Here is a 27809-nt window from a genome sequence, read left to right on the forward strand (position 1 = left end):
TTTATTTCAATTCCTTAGAAGGACCAAATAAAAGGAGATAGAGTATAAATAATTTCTAGAACTGTTTATACATCATTAACCTCAAAAAAACTGTTATAGTTTTAATTTTTAAGTAAACAAATGAATCCTGCACTTAGATGTACTTATTCATCATTTAACTAGCAAAGAATCTGGAAGAGTTCCCTTTCATTCATGATCAGTATAAATACAGACGGTAATATCTTTTACTCACTGTTCAAATCATTGCGTACACTGTACTCAGCTTCAAGCCAAGATCATATGCTCTCATCCATAGTTGTCTCATCCTTGCTCTTCAAAGTACACATATTTCCAAAGCTGATTTGTTGTCCTTTCTTAAAGTAATTGTCACTTTTAGGGAATGTATTTTGAGAACATGTACATTTTTTTTAAAAAATAAATTTATTTATTTATTTTTGGCTGCATGTTTTTTTTTTTTTTAATTAATTAATTAATTTATTTTTGGCTGTGTTGGGTCTTCGTTTCTGTTCGAGAGCTTTCTTTAGTTGCGGCGAGCGGGGGCCACTCTTCATCGCGGTGCGCGGGCCTCTCACTGTCGCGGCCTCTCTTGTTGCGGAGCACAGGCTCCAGACGCGCAGGCTCAGTAATTGTAGCTCATGGGCCCAGTTGCTCTGCGGCATGTGGGATCTTCCCAGATCAGGCCTCGAACCCGTGTGCCCTGCATTGGCAGGCAGATTCTCAACCACTGCACCACCAGGGAAGCCCGAGAACGTTTTCATTTAAGTAAAACTTAAGCATTTTGAACTATGGAATTAGACCCACAGATTTACAGGCAGTCACTAGAGTAATGCTTTACCTTTAAGAAGCATGAAATTTACAGTAGGAGATAGGCTGAGTACTTTTTTTTTCAGAAGCACAGGGACCGGGTTCTATCTCGCCATTGCCAAGCCATATATTAAAATTGGACATTAATTTACGTACATGTATGGAATATTCTCTCTCTCGCTCTCTTTCTTTCTCTTTGTGAGGAAAGAAAAGAGCAAGAACACTTTTGAAATAGAGCAGGATCCTCTGGTCCTTGCCCCCCACGTCCTCAGCCTGCCTTTTGTCTGTAGAAAAACTTTAGCCAAAGAATAAGTTTAATCAGAGAAGGGAGAAAATGCAGAAACAGAGGAAAACAGTCAAATGAGACCAAATAATAATAGCTGAGTCACTGAGCAAAGTCAAGGCCCTTTAGTTCCTCCTCAAGGGCTATACATAATATTCTGAGCCATATCCTGTGAGCTGTCTTATAGATACTGAAACCCTCACCAGGTAGAAAAAGTTAACTAATGATGACCAGACTGTAGCCATAACATAAGCTGCCACAATTCTGAGAACTGGCCTCAAAGAAATGGGAACAAACTGACCCTGGAACTAAAGACTAACTGTACTTAAAACAATCAGGATGACGCTGATCAGACCACTGCAGGACTAATTTCAAGATGACGGTAAGAGCTGACTGTGCTGTTTCTGCATGTAACCCCCTCTCTCCATCTATAAAAGCTCTTGCCCACTGATTGTGAGTAGGGGGAAGTCGGCCTTTGGACAGGAGTCCACCCTCCCCTCTGGTTGCCAGCATCTGAAATAAAGCAAACTTTCCACCAACCTTGTCTCTTCATTGGCTTTTGAGTGGCACTCAGCCAGATCGTACTTTCTGTAACATTTTGACCCTGTTACATTGAGAGCTGCTCCCCTCTACACAGACCCTAAGGTAGCCCAACTTTATTTCAGTGCATGGAGAGAAAGTTAGTCTTGGCGCACTCTGTTTTGTCAATAAAAGGCACACTTGCATGTTCTAGGCTAAGTGATAGTAATGAGAAGAATTGGAATGGGGACACATGGTAAGTCAACTGGCACCCATGGAATCACAATCTCTTCACCACTGTGATCCCAATTAGAATCGGTAGGCGTGTTTGAAGTATTACAAAGGCATGCCCTTGGCAAGAAAGGTTGAGACAATAGATTTCTTTGTGCTACAAATATTACATTTCCTTACATTAAATTGCCACCCTCTGCTTACCTCACAGGTGTTAAATGATGGAATTGTGTGAATGAAAAGTGTGTTCTTGAAAAGTGTGTTCCTAAAAACTTTGAAGACTTGTGCTTCATTCTTCAAGCTGATATCTCTAATCACTTAATTTTCCAAACTATGTTTAAATAACACAGTTCCAACATGTAAAAAGGGATTACTAGTTTAAAATTTTAGAGCATTTTCCTCCCTTAAGCCACTGGCCTATTCTCAACTTCTTAGAATAGGGTATATTTATTAGGATGGAGATATTTTGAAAAGCTATATTTTAAAACAACAAAATATTATCAATAAATATATGTAGACCACATTTAATAATTGGAAAAAAATTAAGTAAATAGATTATTATTTAATAATTCCTAAATTTAGGACAGAATTAAAGAGTGGACCCTTGCCATCTGAGCTGACCTTCAGTTATAGAACTTGCATATTCTTTAACAACCATGTTTTGTCATTTTTAAACATAATTTGAAATTTACCAAATGGAGACTACTTTCTTTTTAAATTTTTAACCAGCCTACAGAAATATCCAAGGAGGTATGGGCAATAGTGATTGAGGACCCCATTCATTCATTTATTCAGCAAACATTTATTGAACAACTACTCAGCTGGTGAGTGTTTGATTTTCAGATTTGGTTCTGTTCTGTGGGCACCAATTCTCTCATCTTGATGCAAAATGTAATTCTAGTTGTTTTTTTGCTGCAACAGTGATGAGGAAATTTTTCAAGTTCTGTTTATTATTGCCTCACCTTGAGGGATGAGAAAAAGAGAGTAGGAGTCAGCTTGTTATGAGAAATGTCCAAGTGAATACTACTTAATGATTGCCTCATTTAGGAAAAAGAAGTCTAAACAGGTTTAGTTTGAATATGTTGTTTTTAATGATTTTGTGCATGTCATGGAGACCTGGCAAAGGAATTGCTTTGATTTCAAGTCATAAATCCACAAATTGAAGAAAAAACAGTAGAATTGATAAATAAATATCTTAGTTACAAAAACAGATAATTTTCAGAGGAATCATGAGTGTCTAAAATTGACCAGAGGTAAAATATTTGAATAGTAAAGTGATCATGAGAAAAACTGAGATAGTTGCCAAATACTACCACTCCACATTCACAAGAAACACTGGGTCAGGATGACTTTAATGTAAAATTCTTTCAAACGTCCACGCAATAAATACTAATATTCTATTTAAAATTATCCTCAGAAAATAGAAGAAGAATTTCTGAAGCTGTGTACAAAGCTAATATAACCTTGAGAAAACATTATAAAAATACCTAAAAATATATATAAAGGAAAAGAAAGGAAAGAAAGGAAAAGAAAGGAAAGAAAGGAAAAATGGAAAAATTAAAGCAATAGATTAACAAGTGATTTTTTGAGACTCAAAATCAAAAGTGAAATTTAGCAAATCGAATTCACAAATTAACATAATTGTTCAGTATGGCCAGGAAAGTTTTACTTTAAGAACCCACTTTGATCGAACATTGTTTACTCTATGAATATAATTCATTACAAAAAGACAGTTGAAAAAAATTGTATGATAATCTTGATACATTTCAAAAGTTATTTCATAGATGTTTAGAATGATTTTAGATTTATAGAGTTATTAATATAATACAAATTAAAGGATGATTTAGAACCGCCATGATTGTTTAGGAGTTTGGATTAGTGTCATTCCTATTAAAAATAAGTGTCATAACCAGGATAAGGTAATTACTGTAACAAACAAGCCCCAAATTTAGTGACTTACCCAATAAAGTTTCTCATGTAACTTTTCAATATGAGACTTCTCAGTCTGGCAGCTCTGCTGGGCAGCTGTCTTCTAAGTGATGACTCAAGAATCAGACTCCTCCTTTTTTTGGCTTCAACATCCACTAAGGAATGGGAACTTTTGGCCTCTAACCTCAGATGGGAAAAGAGAAAAGGTAAGGAAGATCACTTAGAAAATTTTTAGGAAGCAGGCTTGGGAGTGATGTACATTACTTCTGCACACATCCCATTCAATAATATGGTACTACCTGACCACAAAGGAGGATGGAAAATACAGCTAGTTGTGTACTGAAGAGGATAAGGAAATGAGGTTTGATAAATGCATAGCAGTCTCTGCCTTTATGAAAAAACAAACCAAGACTGCTTTCTATCACTTTTTTGAGCCATCATTTCAGAAATGGTAAAATTATTGTTAAAAGGTAGGAAAAGTTATAACTATTTACTGACTACCTCATATAAAAAGAGTAAAAGAATCTATTGAAAAGTTATTAGAAATTATAGGAGTTCAGTAAAACTACCAGTTGTAAAATGATTACACAAAATCCAAATTTTTCTTATACAACAGTAATAATCAGTAAAAGTATACAAGGGAAAACATTTAGTAATACACATAAAAAGAAAAAATTAAAAATCCATGATGCTTATAGGAATAAACCATCAAAATCATTCAAGAAAAAAAAAAGCATGAAAGCTTGAATGAATGGAGAAACGTTTTTCTATTCATGCATAAACAGTATAGTCACTAGATCTACTTCACCTAAATTAAACTATAAATTTAATGTAATTTTCAGAAAAATCTTGTGATAATTTAAATTTTGTGATATTATTCTAGATGTCACCTGAAAGAATAAATATGTTAGAAAATTTTTTAAAAGTTGCTATATCAGATGTTAGGATATATACAGAGCTACAATATTCTAAACAACCAAAGAACAGAGCAAAAATATATTTTAAACCCCAACACTAAAGTAATTGTAAAGTCTGAGAATGATGCCTCTTTTAGTTTTGTGATGAAAACAGCAGGGTAAATCAGAGGAGAAAGTTCTAGTTTTTCAATAAAAGGTATTCATTTGCAAAAAGTAAATTAATAAGGTCAATTCCTAACTTTACATGACATATCAAAACATATTCCAAATTAGTTAAAGGGATCATAAAGGCAGTAAAAATAATACTTAATATTTCATACTGGGGAAATTACTTTTAAAGACAATGCCAAAGGTAGAATCCATCTAATGATTCTTTTTTTTTTTAAATTCTACAAATTTCCCTGAGTGCCTAACACATGTTAAGCACTACTGATCAGTAATAAATTATTTTCCATGTTCTTACCAGCTAAATCATTACATAAATATTTAGTGCAGGTGTGAAGACCAATATAAAGGATAATTATAGGAAGATATGAGAATATATAACATGGGAAACAAACCTACTTTGGAGTGTAAAGTAGTGGTTGCCTGAGGAAGTGACATCAAAACTTGGATCAAAAGATAGGTAGAATTTGGTCTGACAATGGAAGGGAGATGATTAATATAACAAATATATAATTGAGGTAGACACAAATAAAGTAATACTGATTTTCCATATTTAAAGTTTTTTCCCCTTTATCTTAAGAACTGGGGGAAGTCCTGAGAAGGATTTGAGGTAAACAGGTTTGGATTTTTAAGAGATTATTTTGGCTGCAGAGTATAGACTGAATTCAAGAGACACATAAGGAGAAGAGGGAAGATGTCTAGGTGAAAGATGAGGGTTTGAACTCACCTTGAATAGTAACTAGTGGTAGCTGGAGAGATGGAGAGAGTATTGGATTCATTATATATTTTAGAGGAAGAATTCACTAGGCATAGTAATGAATAACATGATGGGGAAGAGAGGGAAATGTAAAAGATGACTCCTAGACTTCTGATAGGAACAAAGTATGTCTTGAGGGTTCATCTCCTGAGATAGGATACTCTGGAGGAGACATTTATTGAAGTTAAGGGAAGGTCAGGAACTTTGAACATTTGAGTTTAAGAAGCCTATGAAACTTCTAATTAAAGATAATTAGTAGAATGTTAGATGAAAAATCTGGAACTCAAAGTATTCTCACCAGATTTGTTCCCAGTTATGAGCATATATAGACAGAACAGAAGTTTCAGAAATAGGTGGCATTGTTCAAGGATAAAGACCTTAATGTGTGGGAAATACAGTGTGTTTATAAAATGAGAAAGGATGAGGGCCAGAGGAATTCTACCATTTAAAGATCATATAACACAACCCTAGGTCAATGCTTTTGGGATTCCAGCATCAGCCTGAGAGCTTTGTAGACTTTGAATAAGATAGAGAAATGAAGAATTCAGGTTTTTAGAAAGAAAAGAACAATTTTCCTTTTATTTTTGTATCACCACTTCTTTTCCCCCTATCCTACTCTTAAGTGTAAAGACAGTATTTTGACAAATTACATGGATATCTCATTTATTCCCTACATATTCTGTTGCATGGTAGCTTTCTACTTATTGAATTAATGGTATCCATGATTGCTGATGTTGGTGGATAAGGTCTAAACAGCTCAGCTTGTGTTTCAAATATTTTGCTTTTTAGTTCATGGATAATAATCTTGAATCATGATATGGAAAGGAAATTTTTATGAATTTAGACAGCCTCTTTAAAAAAAAAACCCTGCTGAAAAAGTAATGATGCAAAGAAAATAACCTGTATTGGTTATTAATTGTACTGTTCATAAATGTATTTACCACAATGCAACATCTTTCTGAAAGAAAATGACAACTAAAATAAGAGCAAATTGTGCCAGCATCTACTATACAGAATTTCACATTTATACATTCAAACATAATTTATATCCACACCATCAGCTTTGTATACAAAGTAAACTTTAAAAATGACCTAAGCGGTCGTATGTTAAATCATTTATCGTTCAGCAAATATTTGCTGAGTATCTCCTATGCTCTAATAACTTGTGTTTTGAGGTAGTGATACAAGAGGAAGTAACATCCAAGCTGAGACCTAAAAGTAAGAACAGATGATAGGAGAAATGGGAGTGAAGCATATACCAAACAGAGGGAATGCTTCTTACAAAAAGCAAAGTGGTTTAAGAGGACCACACATTAAAGAAATGAAGAGTGGTAGGAAAATGTCGGAGAGCAAGCTGTAATATTAAATAGGTGAGTAAAGTGGACCTCATTGAGGAGATGAGATCTGAGCAAAGAATTTAAGGAGGTAAAAGATTAATTGAATGGACATTTGTGGAAAAGGGATTCCAGGCATTGGGAAAAACTGGAGGAAAAGTCATAAGAGCCTGGAGCACCATGAGGAGGAAGAAGTAACAGATGAGCAAGAGAAGTAAAGAGAGGCCAGATCTACAGTATAGCACAGGGAACTCTGCTCAGTATTCTGTAATAACCTAAATGGGAAAAGAATTTGAAAAAGAATATATATATATATATATATATATATATATATATATATATATATATATAAAACTGAATCACTTTGCTGTACTCCTGAAACTAACACAACATTGCAAATCAACTATAGTCCAATATAAAATAAAAATTAAAAAAAAAGAGAGAGAGGCCAGATCATTAGGGCCCTGTCAGCCTTTGTTAAGATTTTGACTTTACCCTGAGTGAATGAGGAGACAATGTCACATTTTGAAAGAAGTAACATGATATGGCTTAGGTCTACTCTGTTGGCTGTATTTAAAAAGACTGTAAGGAGATAAGGCTAGAAGCTGGAGGATACAGTAGGAAACAATTGCAGTCCTTAGATAATGATGGCTTGGACAGGTTTAGCAACAGTGCAGGTGATGAGAATTGGTCAGATTTTGGATATATTTCAATGGTAGAGTCATGAGATTTTCCTGGAGGTTTGGAGGTAGGATATGTGAGAAAGAGGGGCCTAAAAGAATCCCATGGTTTCTGTTCTGAACAACTTCAATGATGGAGTCAACTGAGACAGGGAAAGTGAAAGGTAGAGCAGTTTGGAGGGAAATATTAGGAACTCAGTTACAGAAACATTAAATTCCAGACATCACATCCAAGTGAAAGCAGTTGGATAAATAAATCAAAAGTTTAGGAGAGTTCTAGGGTGGTGGTACAAATTTTGGGCTTATTAGTAGATGATATTCAATGCTATTCGTATGTGATGGGATTATCAAGGCAGAAATGTAGCTGGATAAGTGAACCAAAAATTAAACTCTGTGAGCGTATTACACCAAAGGTATTTTTTACAGTAGTAAGTGTGATCCAGATAGCATGCCCAGTAAACACATAAAGGATTGTAGATGGCTTCAGGGTGTGCATATCTGTAAAGGAGTAAACAATCTAATTTTTAATCACCATAAACAAGGTTGATCCCCAGGGTAGGAAGCTTAGCAAGCTGGAGTGGTGTGCATTCATCAGGTCCTGGCCAAGGCCTTTTGAAAGGAGAGGTGAGACTAAAAATACAAGGATAGCCTGATTACTCGGCTAACTCCAATCAAATAAAGATAATTCCCAAGTAATTCCCAGTTTTTTGCTACAGACATGACAAACCAACTTGTTTTACATTCTTGCAAACATGTATGAATTCACTGAGTCCCTTACAAAGATTTTATAATCTGAAAATTCCAGAAGGATATTCATGCAGTAGCATAGGTATAAAAACAACATTTATGCCAGTGTTATTTTCTTTGGCAGAAATTTTACGAGTTCCCATTTCAACTTTAAACAGCAGGATGGTGTACATGACTTATAACATTTATTTTTTTTTTACCTTCATTTAATAGTCATCGTCTTAAATGGGAACTATCAAGTTTTCGTAGTCATGTTGAAGTCCTAGGAAATCAGTTTTTTATTTTGCAGAATTTCACAGGAAGGAACTGTTCTAATGATGACATTGACACAGAAAGAGAGAGAGAGACAGAGACAGAGTGAGACAGAGAGATATTGAGATTGGAATACTGTTTTTTTCATTTCCCTACTACCAGAAAACCTCCTCTGTCTCCTGGTGGTTCCCCATCTGCCTTCATAGAAATGTGTTTATTATAATCACATGATGAATGGGTTCTGTAAGGAGGTTTCCATGGCACAGCAAGCTAATAAAAAAGAGCGATATGCTGTTAGGCTTATGGGCCATCTCCTGTGATGCCTTCAGTGAGAAAAACAAGAAAGTTCAGCCCACAAGAAAATTAGAACCAGATGGTTAGTAAAGGTCCTATTCTGACACACAGGCATAGAGTTATGGGATTGACAAATAGATTTATTTTCTAAATAAATTGACTCTCTTTTTCCAAACAAGCAGGGCATTTTTTAAACTATCTCTACCTAGTTTCACAGATTCCTGCTTAGGGCTTATCTTGTTCATTCAAGGATCTATCACTCATGAAGGTGTTTTCAGAGTCCTTCCAGTTTCTCACATCTGCCAGCTGCTTTTCTCCACCTCAGCCATAGCTGGTCTATTCATCTGCCTGTGTTGCTCAAGTTATTGAAAGACGTGACCTTAGTTAGCCTTGTGAGATTTCTCATTAACAGTGAAAATGTGCTTTTGCCTCTGATTTCATGGTTTACTCTTTTCTAGTGAAAAAAGGATACTACTTCACTATGCAATTAAAACTGCTTTTATTAAAATAATAATTCCTTTTTTCTTCCCTTTTTCTTTAATTTTATCTTTTTGATTGAGGTAACATTGGTTCATAACGTTATATGTTTCACATATACAACATTATATTTTTACTTCTAAATACACTACAGTGAACAAAACTCTTACAAAGTTCTCTTTCTAGCCTCACCAACTCTGTGACTCTCCTTTGTTCATCAGGGGTAACCACAATTCTAACACATGCCCCTGGAATCCATGATTTTTGTCATTTATCCACTTATACATCTAAATATAATATGTAGCGTTATTTCATCATGTAAAATTTTCCATAGTTAGTACTGCACTGCACATATCTTGGAGTGACCAACTTTTTTTTCACATATTATACCCTTAATATCTTTCCATGCTGATACCTGTAGCTCTAGTTCATTCATTTTAACTGCTATATCGTTTCCCATTTCAGGAATAACCATACACTTTCCTTCTTCCAATCATGGGCATTTAGATTATTTCCAGACTTTCATTCTTACAAGGAATAGAACAATGGCCATTTCTTCTGGGCATGGAATGATTTTTTTCCAGCATACTCTCTTAGAAGTGGAGTAGCTTTATTTTAAGGTATTCAACATTTCTATAGCTGAACAATGTCCAAAGAGGTTAACAATTTATATTCCCATCAATAACAGTTCATTTGGATCATTGAAACATCTCACACCTAAGGCATCTGAGGTATACATAGACGATATATATATACATTCTTTCCTCACAAAAATACCAACATTTGGAATTGCCAAACTTTCTTGTTTCCTTATTTTTGAAAATTTAATTACCAGTAAGTTGGGCATATGTTCACATGTGACTTCTGGCGTTGTTTTATTGAAGTTTGTGTTTTCATGAATGATGTTTAGGAGTTATTTATGTATATTAAAACAGTAATGCTTTGCCTACTTAAAAATACAGAAAATATTTTATCTCTGTCATGTTTTAAACTTAATTCATGGTATCTTTATTGTATATATGTAGAGAAGAAATAAATTTATCAATCTTTTCCTTTATGGTTTGTGCTTTTGGAGTATAATTCAAGATTATAAACAAATTCTTCTACATTTTGCTAAGCCTTCTAAATTTTTATTTTTCATTCTAAGTTATATAATATGTCTAGAAACTGATACATTTATACCTCCCTGCTATTTTTCAATATATCTTTGATATATATGCATGAATCTGTTTATTAACTTCTTTTCTATTCAACTGGTATATTTCCCTCATCTTTCACAAATATCACACTGTTTTAATTACTACTGTTTTTAACGTCTTACTATCTCTTTTTCTTCTTCTTCAATATTTTCTGGGCAATTTTTAGTCAAGTCTGTTTTAATATGAATTTTAAAATCAGTTTTTAAATTTACATGAAAAATTATGTTGGTATTTTTATGTGGGTTGAATGAACTTGAAAACGTTGGTACTTTGTAATACTGAGTCTCCTCTCACAAGTTTTACTTTTATGTTCTTAAGTGAAGTTTTATACATTCCTCTATTTAATATCTTGCACATATTTTATTAGACTCATTCCTATATATGTTAATATATAGTAATATATTCATACAAATATAGATAGACAGAGTTACAGATATGGAGAGTAAACACTGACAGAGCTTTCCAAGGATATGAACAAATTTACCTTCCCACCAGCAATGGATCAGAGTTCCCAGAAATTCATTCTGGTGGAAGTATAGTGGTATGCAATTTGTTTATAATTTGTATTTCTCTTATCTATCTATATGTCTATCTATCTATCATCTAACTATCTTGCATTGTAGTATATAATTTTTAAATTTGAGATAAAATTCAGATAACACAATATTCACCATTTTAATGTGTGCAATTCATTGTTTTTTGTATTTACATGGTTGTACAACCCTCACCGCTATTTAATTCCATAACATTTCCATCACCCCAGAAAGAAACTAGTAACTGTTCACAATCATTCCCAATTTCCTCCTCCTCCCATCCCCTGACAACCATTAGTATACTTTCCGTCCCTATAGCTTTGCCTATCTGGGGCATTTCATTTGAATAGAATCATATAGTATGTGTTCTTTTCTGTCTGACTCTTTCACTTAGCTTAAAGTTTTCAAGGTTCATCCATGTTATAGTAAGTATCAGTACTTCATTTTTATGCACAAAAATATTCTACGGTATGGATATACATTTTATTTATCCATTCACCAGTTTTAGGACATTTGGGTTGTTTGCACTTTTTGGATATTGTGAATAACTGTGCAATGAACATTTGTGTACAAGTTAATGTGTGGATATATTTCCTACCAGGATGGTTAAAGTCCAAATACTGACAACACCAAATGTTGGCAAAGGTGTAGAGTAATAGGACCTCTCATTCATTGTTAGCAGAAATGCAAAATGGTGCAACCACTTTGGAAGACAGATCATCAGTCTCTTACAAAACTAAACTCACTTTTATCATGTGAACTAGAAATTGCACTCTTAGGTATTTACTCAACTGATTCAAAAACATGCTCACCCAAAACCCTGCATGTGAATATTTATAGCAGATTTATTTACAATCAATCACCAAAAACTTGAAGCACCCAAGATGTCTTTTGATAGGTAAATGGATAAACTATGGCAGTCCTATAATGGAACAGTTTACAGTGATATAAAAATACATGATCTTTCAATGATGAACAGGCATTGAGGAACCTTAAGTGCATATTGCTAAATGAAAGAAAGCGGTCTGAAAGGCTTCACACCATATAGCTCACTTATGTAATATTCTGGAAAAGAAAAACTATAGAAATAGCAAAAGTATCAATGGTTGCTAGGGTTTGGTGGAAGGAGGGAAGAGTTAAATTGGAGAAAGAAATAAGACACATTTAGGGTGGTAAAATGATTCTGTATGATAGTGCAAGGGCCAGTATAAGATATCATGCCCTTGTCAAAACCCACAGAACTTAACAGCACAAATAATGAACTTTAATGTACACAAATTTAAGAAAATAATTTATGAGGTATTCAGAAAGTGGATCCCAGGAAGACATTCAGACTATGAACCTAACCATATTATATATATATATGAAACAAGCTTACTGGAATGATGAGGGGAAAATTGATAACCTAAGTAACTTTGGAAATGAGTGGATTCTGTAAGACCAAAGGCAAAAAGAAACGTGCATAAGCACTCAGAGAACATAAGTACTTTAGTTTATGAAGTCGTTTCCCATGGGGGTATAGGTTAACGATTCTGATACTGTTGTACATGTATACCAGAATTTAAAAATCAGCTAGTTGGCAGATTGTTGGAGCCAGATTTCTCACTGTTGGAGAAGGACATTACAGATAAGCAAGGAGAGAAGGCTAGGATGAACCACATGGTAATGGATTAGAATTACAGACATCAGTGTAAACTCATGTTTACTTTAATACAGATATAGATACTTACATATATGAGTATTTATGCATGTGTGTATGTAAACAAGTTAGCATATAAACATATTTATTTTCTTGCTCTGTTAGCTGCAAGAGCCTAAAATCAACAACTCCCCAGTAGCAATGATCATACCTAGTACCCAGCTCTTAGTTTCTATTACTATTCCCACCATGAGAAGAATCAAGGCACCTAGGAGAAGTGGGTGATTCTACAACTGGAAGAGGAAATCTACAAGCTGAGCTGGAGCATCCCATAATGTCACAAAGTAAGAAAGTGCTCAAAGAAAATATGGATTATACCCATATGGATTATATGGGTTATAACCCAAAACATTAAATGAATATCCATGAACACATACTTATATGAATAAATGATTTAATAAATTAATAAGCAGAGGAGAAGTGACAAATCTCCTGTGCAGAATTCCAAGTAGTTTATGTAGATATTCACTACTTTTATTCAGTATGGTCATAGTCCATATGTCTGTGGACACATAGGGACTCAGAGTGATCATGGCAATAAAAATAAAAGACAATAAATTAGATTTTATCAAAATTAAAAAATTTCTGCTCATCAGAAACATTGTTGAGAAAATAAATAGATAATTTGGGGGAGAAAATATGTACCAAAGAACTGTATCAAATATATATATATATATATATATATATATATATATATATATATATATGTATTTTAAACATTTAACACTTAATAATAAACAAATATCTCAACTGAAAATGGGTAAAGGATTAGACCACACTTCACAAAAGAAGATATGTGAATAACCAACAAACATGTAAGTGCTTAATATAATTAGTTATTAAGTAAACTACAGCTAAAACCACAAGATACCATTGCACACCAACCAGCATGGCTAAAATTTAAAAGACTGACATTACCAACTGTTGACAATGTTTTAGAGCAACTGAAACTCTCATACATTGCTGGTAGGAATATAGGATGACACAACCACTTTGGGGTAACCTGGCAGTTTCTCATAAAACTAACATTACTTCTCCCTAAAGCCCAGCAATTTTATCCCTAAATATTTACTCAAGAAAAATGAAACTACATTTTTCACAAAAAGTTTTATAAAAGCGTGCTCTTAGCAGCTCTAGTCAAAATAGCCTCAAACTGGAAACAACCAGTGTCCATAGTCATCCAATAGAATGGCACTCAGCAATAAAAAGGAAATGAAATACTGATACACAAAGCAAACATAAGTAAATCTCCAAACCACGCGGAGTGAAATAAGTAATACATAAAAGAGTACGTGTCATATGTCTCTGTATGAAATTCTAAAAATGCATAAACAGTTTATATGGAAAAGTCAGAAGAGTAGTTTCCAAGGGGAAGATTGAGGATTGACTGGGAAAGAGAGTGAGGAAATCTTCTGGCATTATCATAATGCTCTGCATCTTGATGGGGACAGGATTACCCAGATATATACATTTGTCAAAACTTAGCACATTTTCCCTTAATATTTGTGCATTTTGTAGGTAAAATTTACATAATTTTTGACTGATATTGAACTCTAACTGATAGGAGTGCTAAAGTATTTAAGGGAATGTGTACACATATCTACATCAATACAATGAGAAAAATGAGATAGATTAATGATAGGTAAAGAGATGAATATGTGATAGCAAGTATAATAAAATATTACTAATTAAATCTAGGTTATGAACAAATGTTCACACTAAAAATCCTTTCAATTAATGTTCTAATTTTTTCATAAAATACTGGTGAAAGTTGCTGCTGAATACTAGCTACAATACATCTTCAATTAAGAATACGTTCTCTATTCTCAGAATGTATCATACTTTGCAGAAATTGTGCAGCAAGAAAATAAAAAAGAATTTGTTGTGGTTTGTCTTCTGACAGAGACCCCAGGTTACCACTGCATGACACCCCTCAATTGTTTTAAGATGGTTATTAAAATACACTAGTACATATGAAAAACTGTATTTAATGTTTTTAAAAAATGATTTCTCAAGATTCTCATTCCCTCCAATGTTCATATTTCTTGACTCCTACTCACATCTTCCCCCCTAATAAAAATCTATACACCAATATTGGCAAATCTGCCAATTATTAATAAATACATGAATACCTTATTAACACGTTTCAGTTCAATCTTGAGCTAGAAGATCCTTGGCTGGTATTTTTTTAATTTTCATAATACTATCATTTTGGTCTTAGTCCTTCATGGTGAATGAACTTATAACTATTATAGATAGTAAGAATGGAATTCCCTAGATATATTTCCTGAATAGATATTAAGTCATTACAATAAGCTTTTTCTCAGATGATAATCCAAGGATATCTCACTTTACTCAAAAGGGCACATATCTACATCGCCAAAGTATACAGGACTGTTTAATGTGAATTAATCTGTATGAGAAAAACCTAAAACATTTTGGATACAACTGAAATCCAAGAGATGGCAGTGAAATACAAAAAAATCACTGATTCTTGAATTCTTACTTGATTGCTTTCAGTGTCAGGCAGCTAGTCTAGTGTCAATTAAAAACTCTCAGGACTTCCCTGGTGGCACAGTGGTTACAAATCCGCCTGCCAATGCAGGGGACACGGGTTCGAGCCCTGGTCCGGGAAGATCCCACATGCTGCGGAGCAACTAAGCCCATGCGCCACAACTATTGAGCCTGCGCTCTAGAGCCAGCGAGCCACAACTACTGAGCCCACGTGCAGCAAATACTGAAGCCTGCGCGCCTGGAGCCCGTGCTCCACAACAAGAGGAGCCACCGCAATGAGAAGCCTGCGCATCGCAATGAAGAGTAGCCCCTGCTCACCGCAGCTAGAGAAAGCCATGTGCAGCAACAAAGAACCAAAGCAGCCAAGAGTAAATAAATAAATTTATAAAAAATAAAAAACAGAAAAACAAACAGAAAAAAACTCATAAATTGTAGAATCTCTTTAGAATCATATTACGTTTTCAAAATACAGTGAGATCTTGGATAAGAAATAGCTCCAAACTTACTGGGTCCATGAAGATGCTGTGGCTTTGTGGGATTAAAGGACTTGTGTGAGGTTACATAAGCAGGTCTGTGGTAAATTCAAGTGTAGAATCAATACGATTCAATGGTCCTTGTGTGAATTCTAAATCCATCTCACAGCTGGATGTTTCTTGAAAGACTGATGCTGTATTTAACTAATATTAATAATCCGTGGATGGAAAAGAGGTGCAGGATGAGTCTGGAGATGGGCAGGGGTTAAGCCATGAAGGCCCATCTAGCCTCAATTTTACTGTAAGTGCAAAGCATAATGCAATGAAGTTTAACTCTAGCTTTTCATTTTTATAATCATTTACAGAGTTAAAAACAACAACAACAATAACCTATTTCTCCATAGACCCCCCCAGAGATACTGATTTAATTTTTCTGGGTAGGGGTCTGGGAATTGGCATTTAGAAAAGCTTCCCCAGATGATTCCAATATGCAGCCAGGGTTGAGAACCTCTGGCATAGTAGTAAAGATCATGGACTTTGGAATCAAGAGAGCTGGGATTTACTCTGTGCTCTATCCACTTCTAAGCTCAGTTAACTTTTATATTGATATATAATTTAATCCCTTTAATCCTCGGTTGACTCATGTAAAAATGGGTGGTGATAGTTTTACCTATTCCATAAGATTAGTTTTAGAATTACATATATATCACCGCATTTCTAATCTTTTACTTTAAATAGTTTTATAAATTCAATGTGACTTCTTTTGAGTGTGTTCTTTGATTCTTCAATTGTGGAACTCCATTTTACTTTTATTGTTACTGTGGTATTTTATTTTGACATTGATTCATGAATTTCATAGTTGACAATCACATCATTCAAAGACTTTCATGATGACACAAATACAGATTATCATCAAATTTGAAAGGTAATGCTGTTGAATTAAATGGTATTTTTCTGAATCAAGTCACCATAGAATTATTTTTTACAGCACAGGCATAAGGATTGCTATATAGAAAGGAACTTTTTCTTTATATCAGTTAGCTATAGCTGCATAATAAGGCACTTCAAAATTTAGTGGCTTAAAACAACGACACTTTATTTAGCTCTGTCAGTCAATTTAGGCTGGTCTCACATGGGTAGTTCTCCTGGTTTCAGGTAATCCTCACTGCAGTTCCTGGTGTGTTGATAATCAGCTACTGGGTCTGCTGTGGGCTGGTGGTCTAGAATGAGCTCAGCTTGGGTGACTCATCTCAGCTTCAGGTGACCTCTAATCTTCTAGCATGCTAGTTTGGGATTCTTCAAATAGCATTACAGGGGTCCCAAGAGAGCTGGCCAATGCACGCAAAGCCTCTTGATGTTAAGGCTCAGATTTGGTACACTATCTCTTCTGGAGCTTTCCGTTTATCAAAGTAAGTCACAAGACCAGCCCAGATGTAAGGGATAGAAAAATAGTTCCCATCCCTTGATGGGAAGAGGTGCAAGGGCGTAGACATAGAAAAACATGAAGGGTCAGCAGCATATATTGCAATCTATCTCGTTGAGGTGTCTCCAAAAATAAAATTTCTAGTCAATTGTTGGGAATTACAGAGAGACAGATATCAGGTAATCTTCAGGAAGAATCTTATCATAGTTGAAATAATGAGCTCCCTGTCACTGCCAGGGAATGATTCCAATTTGCACATATAATGTAGAAATGACTGAAGCATTATTTAGAAGATTTGATAAGGAGCTATTGACTTTGCCTTTGAATTTGAAAGTTTCATCCTTGGAGATATTTTAATCTGGAATTCGATAAGTAAGTAAAAATATAAATTACATGTGGGTCAAGGGATCAAAGGTTTAAATATGAAAGGTAAATCTTAGAAACTTTTATGTAAAATATAGGAGAATACCATTATGACACACACATGAAAAAAACAGTAAAAGAAGCTCAGCCTAATAGTAATAGTAATAAAGGATGTAGAATAATCAGGGGAATGCAAATAAAATGTTAATGAAATGTTTTTATACACTTCCAGATTGGAAAAAATAATTGAGAATCTGTCACTATGAAGTGTTGGTAAGAATGTGGATCAATGGGAACTCACGCATGACTTTTGGGAGTACAAATTAGATGACCACTTTGGAAACAATCTGGCATTATTTTGTAAGGCTAAGGTATGCACACCCTGTGCAACCTCCACTCTGTCTCTTAGTTTGGGAGAAAACTGTCTGTTGGCCTTACTGATTTAGACAGCTGCCTCCTTCCTGGCATGAGCCAGGCCTTCTTCCCATATGGTTGCCTGTGGTCTTTGTATTCAGGCCCCTCAGATTTTGTTCATTTGCTCCCTAGTTGGAGCTCCCAGCAAGTCTCATGGTAGTAGCCATGTGGCTTATTATTTACCAGCTCTCCTGGACAGTGGTTTCATGATCCACTTCTCCTGATTGTCATCAGATAAACTCTTAATTTTACCATAAAAGGCTGAATAATTCCATCTTCAATTTCCACAAAGTACAGAAATTTAATTAAAGAAATATTTCTCTACAGACAGGTTTCTTGCATTTCACATATTTTAATTCTCTATTCTGCTATCTCTTTGATAACATTCATTTTCAATAGTTTTCCTTTTTTTTTTAAAAAGGCAGATTGTGTGTGTGTGTGTGTGTTCTATTTACCTATAGGAATTGTAATTGCTGTGAAGATGCAATATCTTCTCTTTGTAGGTAGTAATATGCAAACAAAATTAAATTTTTAAAAAAGATACGTATAAAGAAGTAGGCTCACTAAAGTTAAACTCATACGCGTATATACTCATTTTGAACATAATACCCTGCACACAGTAGGTGCACTAAAGTTGTTGCTGTTTTAAGATAAGACTCTTTTTAAGTTAATTTCTTTAAATACAGAACTTCCTCGAATAATCTGATTCCCTAATCATCATTGTAGCTACATCCCTTTAGCTGCTAACATCTTAAAGGTAAATGATTTTGTTAGTTGCTGATGATTAAAGTTAGAATTATAGTATTGAACCAGAAACTTTTCTAACAAAGCTCCAGAGAGAATGAAGCATATTAACAATGTACAGCCTTGGTTTTTCTCTGTAATGACTACCTCTGGAAAGACCTTCCTAATGAAAAAAAATGAATCAAGTCTCTTTGAAGTTGCTGGCCTCAACTGAAATGCAGGAAAAAAAGTTTAAGAGAAGAATCTCAGAAAATGTCTACAAGAGCGATATTTGTAGAAAGAATGTCAAAATAAAACTAAAGGAAGAAAAAGAAAATCGTGGTAGTTGAAATAAAAACCAGTAAATACTGTGGAAACTAGACACATTTGTTTGCTACGTAAACTGAAAGAAATCTTAGTGCACAAGGCAAAGGACACTGAGAGCTTTGATCTAGAGTTGTTGGAAACTGCCCCTATGGGATAGGAAGCAAGGAAACAGTTCCAAAAGTTTTCTCACCCTTTGTACCCATTTCAGCCCCATTTGGTAAATTAGAGAAGTTGTCAGAAGTGAATGAAAAGAAGGTTCAGAAAGGAAAAGGATTAAAAATATTTTCATTAATTCAATTAGTATTTATTGAGTCTCTACTCTGTGCCACAAACTTTCCCAGGCACTTGGGATAGATCTGTGAAACCAAACAGACCAAAACCCATGTCTTTTGGAGCATTTTGTGGTGGGAAAACACACACAGTAGTACACGTTTCACACCATTTTTAACATTTGCTGTAGCTAAAAGGACCCATGGTGAGTAAAGAAGACAAACATTGCTGTGCTGTTGTTTATGACAAGATCGTCTTATTGCTCTTTAGATATTTTTACTGCATTAAGGGCTGCTATATGCCAGGAATTGGTAGAGTCACAATGAAGCCACCAGCCTTCTGCCCAGGTTGTCTCTGGCTCCTCCTAGGATCCATTGTCCCTAGAGCAGTCAGAAGGCTTAAAAATAAACAAACAGATAAAAAGAAATAAAAGGAGGAAGGGAATGAAGGAGGGAGAAAGGGAAGGGAGGGGAAAAGGAAGGAAGGAAGGGATGGAGGGAGGAAGGGAGGAGGAAGGAGAGGGAGGGGGAGAGGAGGGAATGGAGGAAGGAGACAGGAGAGAGAGATGGCTGGAGAAAGAAAGGGAAATTAAGAAAACAAATCTTATTACATTTTTCCCCTACTTAGAAACCTAGGGCTGCTTCACTTCACTCTTAGAAGAAAATGCAAACTCCCTACCTTGACTTATACAACTCTTTAAAAACCTCGTCCCTCTTACCCTCATATTTCACACTATTTCATCTTCCTCCTCATCTAAGGTGTACCAGCCACATTGCCTTTTTGTTTAGTTTCTTTGTCACCAAGTGCTTTCCTGTAGAAGGCCTGGTGGGATGTGTTCCCTCTACGTAGACGGCTCCGCTGCTGAGTATGCCAAGAGCTGGTTTATTTGTGTCATTCAGATCTAGGCTCAAATGCCACCTCCTTGACCGCTTACAACAAGTCACTCTTTATCATGCCACCGTATATTCATTCTCTGTGGAGCACTTCTCAATATCTGTCAGATTTCTTTCTTACACCTTTATTTATTAGTCTACTTAACTATAAATCCTCTGCTAGAATCTAAGCTCCATGAAAACATGGATGTTGTTCACTTACCAAAAAATAAGGGAACATCATTCTTCCAGATTCTAGTAGATTATGAGATATACACATAAATAACATCACTGAAAGGAGAAAATACCATCTGAGAGGTATAAATAAAGTGCCATGGGGCATGTAAAATGACTGAAAAATGATCTACACTGGGACTCTCAGAAAAGACTTCCTGAAATAAGAAGTTTTATGAAAATATTTAAAGGAGTAGTAGAATTTGAATACAGGGAGCTAGAGGGAATAAGTTTTGTTTGGGGTTGAGAGATCCGTGGGAAAATTCCAGGGCTTGGGAAGGCCTACAGAAGAAGCTCCATAGTAAGGAGAACAAGCTCACAGGAGTCATCATGAGAGCCACAGTTTTGCAAAGTCCCCGTGGCTGTGCTGAGAATGTCCCTCACAAGGAGGAAACACACTTTTCTCCACAGACGTGGAAGGAAATGGTATGGTCCTGGCCTCTGTTAGAAGTTTCTCCAGAAAAATGATGAGTATTTCTCATGATCCAGAAAACGAAATATGCTTGTGAGGGATCTAAATAGTTCATCTAGTAAGTGAGGTGTCTATTTACTGCTTCCAATTTGCACTGACAATGTAGAAAGGTAGGAGCATGCTAATGAAATGAAAATGAACCATGCCAGTAGAAGGTAGGTAGGGAAGCAAAGAGTTTAAGCTACTAAGGGGAAAATCAATGTTTTTATTATTTTAAGAAATAACCAGGAGCACCTACTATGTGCCAGGAGGTGGTCTCTAGTAGTAGACAAGGCAGATAAAGTACTTGCCAACAATGTTGACATTTTAGAGCGTGCAGACAAGAAGTAAATATATAGTATATTCTACAGCGCTGAGGGTGATCTCAATGCCTCTGCCCCTGGACCAGGGTTTTTTCCCCACAGAGCTGGTGCCTGTGTGCGTATAGCTCAAACTGGAGTCATCAGAACTTCTATGAACCTCTTTCCCAGACAAAGTTGGGAGACTTATGTTTTATAAATTATTGCAACATTAAAATATATGCTCAAAATCTGATAAGGATCATTGTAATGCTTGAAATAATCTTATTATTATACATATTTATAGCTCATGATGAGATATCCAAGCTCATTTTTAATTTCTCTTCCATAAGCCCTCTCTGCTACTATCATGGATATTAGACACATTCTAAGGAAATTTAAGAATGTTTATGTAACATTAGTCCATATTTCAGGTGAACGATAGGAAAAGTGCTCACTATCTTACAATACTTCTTTGGTTCTACTGTATACTCTTGGACCAGATGGACTTTTGTTCTAAACTATAGCATTTCTGCCATTCATTATGTCTTCAGGTTTGACTCTGAAGGTAGCACTCACAGGAAATGAGATTTTACCTTGAAACTAATAAAATGCTCACTTAGGACACAAGAAGTTGAACTATGAATAATCAGATCTGAGGTAAAATGTGCTTTTATTAAAACAGAAAATCTATCTGAAGAAAATTCTGGAAAATTATCCAGCACTCTTAGAATGGAGGATGAGCTGAAGAGAAGAGTAAATGCATTTACTCCTATGAAAAAAGTTACTTCTGTGTTCTCAGTCTCGATTTTTCCAATAATGTACACAGTCTTTATGGACAATATGTTTAACAGTGTCATAAGAATATAAAACTTCCCAATTTTCTCACTTCCCTGCTGTTTCTGCTTAGTTTTAAATTTCATTTGCTTCCAGTGTTGGTGAATATATACCTTCCATGATTATTCATGCTGAGAAATATGACAACATATATGTTCTCAGCATATGCACATGTTCATTATGAGAGAGCCTGGAAAGAATAGAATATCTTAAGCAAGAACAAAACATATTTCTCTTTCTCTGAAATCTTCCTTTGACTTTTGTGATCCTTTAAATGTATATTCTTTCTTTCCCAAATTAGACTATTTAAACTGTATTTAATAATGCTGCTAATTATAAAATTTAATGAAGGTGGTCATAAAACCATTATACTTTATAGAAACATATTTACTGTAGTGCACTATACAGAACAAGCACACAGCAGTTCACAGTTTTTCCCCTGAATATTAATAGCTCAATGGAAAAGAATATGGAATAAAAATTGAAATAATTAAATGGAAACAATGACTGGGGAATTAAGATTTCAGAGGAGGGCATTCCTCCAAAAAGGGCAGTGGGGATGGCAAGAACTTTGTAGTCTATGGACGTGACCTAATATCTTTTTCTATCTTTTAAAGGCCAAGCCAGATCAATAGCTTACATATCACTACAGGGAACTACACTAACCTGGAAATCACAAACCAATATTTGGAGGTGACTTTCTAGCTCTCAGAGTTGCCAGACCTCATAATTAGCACTACTACAGAAACGTGCTAAACGAAGCTACATGTGCTCACTTTTATTCTGCAAGGGATTGTTCTGAAAGGGCAGGCACAGCTGTAGTGTAACAAAGTAGTTACACAAATTTCAAAGAAATCTTCAGAAGATTATACATGCCAAGCCAATGTGTTTCACTTATGACCATCACTTAATTGTGCTACATGGGCACAAATAAGTTAAAAGAAAGAGAAGGGGAAAGAAGAGAAAGAAAGAAAGAGAGAGACAGAGAGAGAGAGAGGGGATGAGAACCACATCAAACTCACTGACCCACGTAGATAGCATTTATGAGTAGGTGACCATGTTACAGGAGGTCGTAGAAAAGCGAACAAACTTCACAAGGCTCTGAGAAGAGTGAGTTATTAGATTTGCTTCACCGTTGTGTCCATGCCAACAATAAATGTATTTTCTCAAGGATGAGGTCTTGACGAGTTCTGGTACAGTAGAAAGGACAAGAGACTTGGAGTTAAAAGATCCATTTCAAATTCTACCTTGGCCATTACATGTCACTTTCCCCCTTGTTTTCTCACCTGTAAAATGAAGATAATAAAACTGCATGGGATTACATCTTACTCACACACCCCATTTATCCTGCTCCACTGCAACCACACGGATGCCACTTCATCCCTTCTAACCTGGTTCACATAATGGCCTCCTAACTGGACCTTCTGCATGTACTTTCAGAGCATTTTTCCACTAACTTTCTAATGAGGAAATATGAGTATGAATCCTCCTCTATTCTTCACTCACATCCAAAGTTAAAATATTGGGAATTTTCATCTAAAATACTAGTTACGTAGTGGTAGGGAGAAAACTCTTTAAAAGTTGGCAACCATATTAATTCTTAATATGGATATAAGGATAAAACTTAGTCATAATGCACAGAATTTTCTTGTTGTGGAAAAATGCCTTGTTGCACTAAGATAGTGCCTGTCATACTATCTCACCTCTTGACCCTTCACACACTTAGTAAGTAGTGAAGATCCTGATGGGCAATTGTTTCTGTGTGTTGTTTCTATTCATCTTTACCATATTCAAAATTAAACCAGAAAAAATTTTAAAACGGAGACTATACAAGCAAACATTCTATTAGCCTTCAGAAGGATACTGTCATTCCATGTCATATAGCACCTGGAAAAATCAACTGTCATCCTCCCGAGACAATGAGAAGTAAAAGGCACATAATTTCTTAGTAATTGCCATGAAAATAGTTTTGACCTCGCAGAACCCTGAATGACCTCATTTGCAGAATCACTGCTCTCAGTGGAAAAGAATCTCAGGAATTTGCAGGAATCCTGGAGGGTTTAAGTCTTCCACAGGCCACAGATTGGCAGTCATCTGAGTACACTTACCAAGATCTTAAAAGGCAGGGAAGCCCTGACATGACGTATGGGTCATATTTATGTGTAATGATGACATATTGGAAACAACACAACAACCCACAATAATTGGATAATGAAATAATTTTATAGTGAAGCCAAATCAAAATGCTAAAAGTTAAAGTTTCAACAAATATTTACTGGAGTGTAAAATACTAACACATAAGAGAATAAAGCAAGTCTTAAAATAATTGAAGTAGTGATAAGTGTAATATATACCACATACAATACAAACAAAAAGTATACTAGGAGGAAATAGATTTAAAATTTAATTTTCTCTGGATGCAGAATAATGAGCAACTTTCTCTCTTTACAATTTTCTATATTTTCCAACATTTCTACAGTAAATAGTTTATAAATGTCAACATTTATAAAATCAGAAAATAATGTTTACAAATCTTGGATAGTTTCCCTTTGCTTTCAGGATATAATCCAAACAGTTTAGCATTGCTAAGCAGGCTATTGTGGTGGTTGCCCACCTCTGCAGCCCAAACTTCTACTAATCCATGATGCAGTCATCTTTAGCAATACCCACCTGCTCAAAACGCACACCATACTTCACGCATCTACGCCTTTGCTCATCTTTACGTGGAATACCCTTCACTCGTTTCATATGTGGTTAAACCCTACTGTTGAGCACTTAGCTTATCGCTTTTTTTTCTTTAAGAGTTTCCTTCTCCTTGCTCCTGTGCATTCGTGTGTGCATTTGTAGTGTAATTGTGCGTCAAGCTTTCTGTCTCTCTTTCTTCATGGAGAAAGAATACCTTGTAGTCAGGGACTTTAAATTGTTGTTTTGTAGTCTGTTTGTCTGCTTTGGTTTGGTTCTTTGGCTGTTTGTTTTGCTCTACCCAGACACTGAGAAGTAGATACTGAGAGAGAGAGAGAACATGGGGGAAGCTAAAGGGAACATATTTCTCTGGAATACATTTCTTCCAAGTACTGCCTTTTCAACAACATTTGAGGTAATATGTTGACATGACTGTTGTTCAAAGTGATTCAAAAAAGAGATGAAGCAGTGTGAAATCCAGAAGTTGACATATGTAGAGGAGTTAGGCTTTGAGACTGTTTATGTGTTTCCTGTTAGACAACCTAATGGTCTTCTCCCCTAACCCCAACCATGGCTCACTTCCACTGATGTTTAAACCTGCTTGTTCTTTGATCAAGAATGTGTAGGTCCTCATTAACATTTCTTTTTTATAAATGGCTGGATGATGAATGAATGAATGATGAGAGAAATTTAAACTGGGAAACATTGTTGAAGCAAGCCCACTGCAATCATATTCTGTTGACATAGCCATTTATGAATAATGGATGACAGGAGACATTCAGGTGGCTACTCTGTTGTGAAAATAAAGTGGGTCATCAAATGGAAGGAAGATGGGATGTCAGAGAGAAGAAACACAGTGTAAAGAAACACTGAAGCACAGCTTCACATTCTGGGCCACAGTTGAAGTCGGCCAGGAAACCGCAGCTGGAGACCAAATAACCCAGCACACACAGGCCAAGTTTGGATAGTCCAGGAGATAAAAAGTCAGACTAGGAAATAATGCCAGGTTATTCAAATCAGTAACTACTACCAGAAACCAGAGGACTTTCTTAACCATCTTACCATAATGAAGAGCACACTTCTGAACAGTGGAGGGATCGTCAAAGCCAGGGCATCAATCTCAGCTCAAAGAGCAACATAAAACAAATACATGTATTTGTCTATAGGCAATACAAACTTTCAGCACCATGCCTAGTTTCTGCAATAATGTTAACTTACTTCTTCAGTAAAATTTTAGATAACACAAGGTTAAAAACCAACCATCAACTTAACATTCATTGCTGGAAAGAAATTTCCAACCTATCGATTTCAAAGTCCGTGATGAAAAATTTTAATATATATGTAGATCGTTTATTGTGCGTAATAGTACAATTGTGCTTCTTTATTTCAACTTGTATCTGGGCCTCTTAGCCATGTTGGATCTCAATTTTCTCATCTGTAAGTTGAGGTGCTTGAGATGAGCTCTAAGGTGACTCCCAAATCTAAATTTACTCTATTATTCAATGATGGGTTCAATTATTCTGAATTCTATTTTTCTCTGACATGTTAAAAACTTGACCCCTTAGGAAGAAAAAAAAAGATAATTTTCAACGAACATTAAATCTGGCCTAAAGCCATGGACTCCAGAGAATTTATAATATATAGAAAAAAATCACATCCCTATCTTTATTCAATTGTCCTTTTATACTGATTGGGTAGTTGTTTCAATCTGTAATCCTGATGGAGTTAATTAAGGACCTCAAATATAATTTGAAAATGTTTACAGACAGAACATTTTAGGTTGCCAATCCCATCTGTGGACACTGCTATATTAATGACACAACATTTGTTTTAGAGGTCATAGTGCTATTTGCCAGGTTAAACATTTGTAATCTGGATCCAGCTTTAATATACCCTTTCAAAGAAAGCCACAGACTGCTACGCACTCCATCAGCAGTACTCTTCAATCGAATGGTCTGTGAGGATTACAGAGGCAGCTAAGCCAACAATAACAGGCACCTTCCATGTGGATGCAAATTAGAACGTTGACATAATAAACTCCTTACTCGGGACAAGTTGGCGTTCAGTACTTGCCACCCCACATCATGTGAAGGCAAAGCTGTTAATAGAATTTGCCCCTAGAGTGACCAAAGGCAGAGCCCAGAGAGCTTCTGCCCCGTTTGTACCCTGTGGTGGTGGTGAGAGTGTGGGTGTAAACTCCCGGTTGCACACTGTCTTCTTATGACCACACAATGGTTAATTTGTATTTCTCCTCTCAAATATCACTTTTAAAGGTCACTCTTCTGTTTGCTAAACTATACATAGGTAAGCAACATCAGAACAGAGCCCTCAGTGTGCATTTGAGGTTTACTATCAATACACTCTTTTCCTTTTTTTTTAAATTGAAGTATAGTTGATTTACAATATTATATTAGTTTCAGGTATACAACATAATGTTCCAGTACTTTACAGATTGTACTCCATTAAAAGTTATGACAAGATAATGGCTATGATTCCCTGTGCTGTACAATATATCCCTGTTACTTATCTATTTTATACATAGTGGTTTGTATCTCTCAATCCCATACCCTAGCATCATACTTTTTAAATGATTTCAAGTATATATTACTTTTTTTGTACTTTTAATGATATTCTAGGACATCTTTGAGTTTATGTAGTGTCTCAGTATTTTTTAGTTTAGTGTAATTTCACATATATTATCTCATCCTCTTTTTTAATATTCCCATGGGATAAGAAAGGTATTTAAAAAACATAAATTAACAATTATGTAGACTAAGAAAATAAGACACAAAAAGATAATTCGTCAAAGTTGCAAGGTGAGTTTTAGCAGGATACAATAGCAATAGCAACAACAAAAACAAAAAGACATTGAAACAGAATATCAAAGGAGGTAAACGGCTTTTATCAGGCCCACCAGATAACCTCTAAAATCTCAGAATTATAACATATAAAGACAACCAACCAAACAATCAACAATTATTGGGCACTTATGATATGTCCAATTCTATTTTCTAATTTTACAGTACATTATTATTTTACTTATGTTGAGAAATTAACCTTAATTAGTTGTTGCCAAAGAGTAGGAAGAGTGTAAAATGCCTTTCCTC

The sequence above is a fragment of the Balaenoptera ricei genome, chromosome 17 (genome assembly GCF_028023285.1).
Source record: "Balaenoptera ricei isolate mBalRic1 chromosome 17, mBalRic1.hap2, whole genome shotgun sequence".
Classification (NCBI taxonomy): domain Eukaryota; kingdom Metazoa; phylum Chordata; class Mammalia; order Artiodactyla; family Balaenopteridae; genus Balaenoptera; species Balaenoptera ricei.